Source organism: Pagrus pagrus (assembly GCF_965226575.1).
Source record: "Pagrus pagrus genome assembly, chromosome: 23".
Lineage (NCBI taxonomy): Eukaryota > Metazoa > Chordata > Actinopteri > Spariformes > Sparidae > Pagrus > Pagrus pagrus.
Window position 1 is genome coordinate 22,466,219 of NC_140205.1, and position 6,000 is coordinate 22,472,218.

A 6,000-nucleotide genomic window follows, 5' to 3' on the forward strand; every position below is an offset into this window, starting at 1 on the left:
TGCAATCTACAGGATTAAACCCCAATGGGATTGTAGTCCGCCGCCTTGACCACTCGAGCACACCTACCTCACCTCGGGATGACTTGTTTTTCCAGGAGAGATGGACCTTTGCCTATTAAGCAGATGACCGCGGATCAAGTCAAGCATACACAGCAGACATTAGTAACCTTCCGTATTACCAAACAATTCATCTTTACATCTCGTGAATTGAAGAGGAACAAGATTTTCATTGTCCCTGATGGTCTAGTGGTCAGGATTTGGCGTTTTCACCGCCGCGGCCCGGGTTCAATTCCCGGTCAGGGAATGTAGGTTTAGCCCAGTGTTGCGCTTGCCATCTCCAAAGAGATTTACTTTGTACGTTTTTACGCAACATCGATCGGTCGATCGGTCGGTCGGTCACTCACTCACAAATGCCAACCCGTTGGCTGGTCATTCCTCATCAACTCTTGCATTATCCGAAGGCAGAGCGGTGTCTTCCCTGATGGTCTAGTGGCTAGGATTCGGCGCTCTCACCGCCGCGGCCCGGGTTCGATTCCCGGTCAGGGAATGTGATTTTAGCACTGTGATGCCTTTGACACCTGCCAACACCGTTCTCCCACGACCGATTTGCTTCGGAATGCAAATCTGCTCCAATCACCTTGAGAAAGTGTACCTGTAAAATACATAAAGATCCATGAATGCATTCCTGATGTTCCTCTGGTCCAGAACCCCATCTGCGTCACGGAAAGCAGGCACACACACAATCGACCCCGGCTCAACTGCTTGGGAAGCGTCTCGCTACTATACCGCCAAAACCTTCAGGGAAGCTTTTCCAGTACCTCCAGACTTGATGAGCCATTCACAGCACATTCCATTACATTCCCTTTCTCATTAAACCTCAATGGGATTGTAGTCCGCCGCCTTGACCACTCGAGCACACCTACCTCACCTCGGGATGACTTGTTTTTCCAGGAGAGATGGACCTTTGCCTATTAAGCAGATGACCGCGGATCAAGTCAAGCATACACAGCAGACATTAGTAACCTTCCGTATTACCAAACAATTCATCTTCTTTACATCTCGTGAATTGAAGAGGAACAAGATTTTCATTGTCCCTGATGGTCTAGTGGTCAGGATTTGGCGTTTTCACCGATGCGGCCCGCGTTCAATTCCCGGTCAGGGAATGTAGGTTAAGCCCAGTGTTGCGCTTGCCATCTCCAAAGAGATTTACTTTGTACGTTTTTACGCAACATCGATCGGTCGGTCGGTCACTCACTCACAAATGCCAACCCGTTGGCTGGTCATTCCTCATCAACTCTTGCATTATCCGAAGGCAGAGCGGTGTCTTCCCTGATGGTCTAGTGGCTAGGATTCGGCGCTCTCACCGCCGCGGCCCGGGTTCGATTCCCGGTCAGGGAATGTGATTTTAGCACTGTGATGCCTTTGACACCTGCCAACACCGTTCTCCCACGACCGATTTGCTTCGGAATGCAAATCTGCTCCATTCACCTTGAGAAAGTGTACCTGTAAAATACATAAAGAACCATGAATGCATTCCTGATGTTCCTCTGGTCCAGAACCCCATCTGCGTCACGGAAAGCAGGCACACACACAATCGACCCCGGCTCAACTGCTTGGGAAGCGTCTCGCTACTATACCGCCCAAACCTTCAGGGAAGCTTTTCCAGTACCTCCAGACTTGACGAGCCATTCACAGCACATTCCATTACATTCTCTTTCTCAACTGAATCTAAATCCAATAACCGGATTGTTTAATGCCATCAGTGCACTCCTCCATTTTCTTCATTTTCTAAAACCATACGGCTTAACCTGGTTTGTGAGAAGATCCTCACCACGATGACATACACCCATCTGGCAGATGAATGAAGGGGAGACCAGGCAAGAGTTGACACTTACTTAGTTGGCAGCATTGCAATCTACAGGATTAAACCGCAATGGGATTGTAGTCCGCCGCCTTGACCACTCGAGCACACCTACCTCACCTCGGGATGACTTGTTTTTCCAGGAGAGATGGACCTTTGCCTATTAAGCAGATGACCGCGGATCAAGTCAAGCATACACAGCAGACATTAGTAACCTTCCGTATTACCAAACAATTCATCTTCTTTACATCTCGTGAATTGAAGAGGAACAAGTTTTTCATTGTCCCTGATGGTCTAGTGGTCAGAATTTGGTGTTTTCACCGCCGCGGCCCCGGTGCAATTCCCCATCAGGGAATGTAGGTTTAGCCCAGTGTTGTGCTTGCCATCTCCAAAGAGATTTACTTTGTACGTTTTTACGCAACATCGATCGGTCGATCGGTCGGTCGGTCACTCACTCACAGATGCCAACCCGTTGGCTGGTCATTCCTCATCAACTCTTGCATTATCCGAAGGCAGAGCGGTGTCTTCCCTGATGGTCTAGTGGCTAGGATTCGGCGCTCTCACCGCCGCGGCCCGTGTTCGATTCCCGGTCAGGGAATGTGATTTTAGCACTGTGATGCCTTTGACACCTGCCAACACCGTTCTCCCACGACCGATTTGCTTCGGAATGCAAATCTGCTCCAATCACCTTGAGAAAGTGTACCTGTAAAATACATAAAGATCCATGAATGCATTCCTGATGTTCCTCTGGTCCAGAACCCCATCTGCGTCACGGAAAGCAGGCACGCACACAATCGACCCCGGCTCAACTGCTTGGGAAGCGTCTCGCTACTATACCGCCAAAACCTTCAGGGAAGCTTTTCCAGTACCTCCAGACTTGATGAGCCATTCACAGCACATTCCATTACATTCCCTTTCTCACTAAACCCCAATGGGATTGTAGTCCGCCGCCTTGACCACTTGAGCACACCTACCTCACCTCGGGATGACTTGTTTTTCCAGGAGAGATGGACCTTTGCCTATTAAGCAGATGACCGCGGATCAAGTCAAGCATACACAGCAGACATTAGTAACCTTCCGTATTACCAAACAATTCATCTTCTTTACATCTCGTGAATTGAAGAGGAACAAGATTTTCATTGTCCCTGATGGTCTAGTGGTCAGGATTTGGCGTTTTCACCGCCGCGGCCCGCGTTCAATTCCCGGTCAGGGAATGTAGGTTTAGCCCAGTGTTGCGCTTGCCATCTCCAAAGAGATTTACTTTGTACGTTTTTACGCAACATCGATCGGTCGGTCGGTCACTCACTCACAGATGCCAACCCGTTGGCTGGTCATTCCTCATCAACTCTTGCATTATCCGAAGGCAGAGCGGTGTCTTCCCTGATGGTCTAGTGGCTAGGATTCGGCGCTCTCACCGCCGCGGCCCGGGTTCGATTCCCGGTCAGGGAATGTGATTTTAGCACTGTGATGCCTTTGACACCTGCCAACACCGTTCTCCCACGACCGATTTGCTTCGGAATGCAAATCTGCTCCATTCACCTTGAGAAAGTGTACCTGTAAAATACATAAAGAACCATGAATGCATTCCTGATGTTCCTCTGGTCCAGAACCCCATCTGCGTCACGGAAAGCAGGCACACACACAATCGACCCCGGCTCAACTGCTTGGGAAGCGTCTCGCTACTATACCGCCCAAACCTTCAGGGAAGCTTTTCCAGTACCTCCAGACTTGACGAGCCATTCACAGCACATTCCATTACATTCTCTTTCTCAACTGAATCTAAATCCAATAACCGGATTGTTTAATGCCATCAGTGCACTCCTCCATTTTCTTCATTTTCTAAAACCATACGGCTTAACCTGGTTTGTGAGAAGATCCTCACCACGATGACATACACCCATCTGGCAGATGAATGAAGGGGAGACCAGGCAAGAGTTGACACTTACTTAGTTGGCAGCATTGCAATCTACAGGATTAAACCCCAATGGGATTGTAGTCCGCCGCCTTGACCACTCGAGCACACCTACCTCACCTCGGGATGACTTGTTTTTCCAGGAGAGATGGACCTTTGCCTATTAAGCAGATGACCGCGGATCAAGTCAAGCATACACAGCAGACATTAGTAACCTTCCGTATTACCAAACAATTCATCTTCTTTACATCTCGTGAATTGAAGAGGAACAAGGTTTTCATTGTCCCTGATGGTCTAGTGGTCAGGATTTGGTGTTTTCACCGCCGCGGCCCGGGTTCAATTCCCGGTCAGGGAATGTAGGTTTAGCCCAGTGTTGCGCTTGCCATCTCCAAAGAGATTTACTTTGTACGTTTTTACGCAACATCGATCGGTCGATCGGTCGGTCGGTCACTCACTCACAAATGCCAACCCGTTGGCTGGTCATTCCTCATCAACTCTTGCATTATCCGAAGGCAGAGCGGTGTCTTCCCTGATGGTCTAGTGGCTAGGATTCGGCGCTCTCACCGCTGCGGCCCAGGTTCGATTCCCGGTCAGGGAATGTGATTTTAGCGCTGTGATGCCTTTGACACCTGCCAACACCGTTCTCCCACGACCGATTTGCTTCGGAATGCAAATCTGCTCCAATCACCTTGAGAAAGTGTACCTGTAAAATACATAAAGATCCATGAATGCATTCCTGATGTTCCTCTGGTCCAGAACCACATCTGCGTCACGGAAAGCAGGCACACACACAATCGACCCCGGCTCAACTGCTTGGGAAGCGTCTTGCTACTATACCGCCAAAACCTTCAGGGAAGCTTTTCCAGTACCTCCAGACTTGATGAGCCATTCACAGCACATTCCATTACATTCTCTTTCTCATTAAACCCCAATGGGATTGTAGTCCGCCGCCTTGACCACTCGAGCACACCTACCTCACCTCGGGATGACTTGTTTTTCCAGGAGAGATGGACCTTTGCCTATTAAGCAGATGACCGCGGATCAAGTCAAGCATACACAGCAGACATTAGTAACCTTCCGTATTACCAAACAATTCATCTTCTTTACATCTCGTGAATTGAAGAGGAACAAGATTTTCATTGTCCCTGATGGTCTAGTTGTCAGGATTTGGCGTTTTCACCGCCGCGGCCCGGGTTCAATTCCCGGTCAGGGAATGTAGGTTTAGCCCAGTGTTGCGCTTGCCATCTCCAAAGAGATTTACTTTGTACGTTTTTACGCAACATCGATCGGTCGATCGGTCGGTCGGTCACTCACTCACAGATGCCAACCCGTTGGCTGGTCATTCCTCATCAACTCTTGAATTATCCGAAGGCAGAGCTGTGTCTTCCCTGATGGTCTAGTGGCTAGGATTCGGCGCTCTCACCGTCGCGGCCCGGGTTCGATTCCCGGTCAGGGAATGTGATTTTAGCACTGTGATGCCTTTGACACCTGCCAACACCGTTCTCCTACGACCGATTTGCTTCGGAATGCAAATCTGCTCCAATCACCTTGAGAAAGTGTACCTGTAAAATACATAAAGATCCATGAATGCATTCCTGATGTTCCTCTGGTCCCGAACCCCATCTGCGTCACGGAAAGCAGGCACGCACACAATCGACCCCGGCTCAACTGCTTGGGAAGCGTCTCGCTACTATACCGCCCAAACCTTCAGGGAAGCTTTTCCAGTACCTCCAGACTTGATGAGCCATTCACAGCACATTCCATTACATTCCCTTTCTCATTAAACCTCAATGGGATTGTAGTCCGCCGCCTTGACCACTCGAGCACACCTACCTCACCTCGGGATGACTTGTTTTTCCAGGAGAGATGGACCTTTGCCTATTAAGCAGATGACCGCGGATCAAGTCAAGCATACACAGCAGACATTAGTAACCTTCCGTATTACCAAACAATTCATCTTCTTTACATCTCGTGAATTGAAGAGGAACAAGATTTTCATTGTCCCTGATGGTCTAGTGGTCAGGATTTGGCGTTTTCACCGCCGCGGCCCGCGTTCAATTCCCGGTCAGGGAATGTAGGTTTAGCCCAGTGTTGCGCTTGCCATCTCCAAAGAGATTTACTTTGTACGTTTTTACGCAACATCGATCGGTCGATCGGTCGGTCGGTCGGTCACTCACTCACAGATGCCAACCCGTTGGCTGGTCATTCCTCATCAACTCTTGCATTA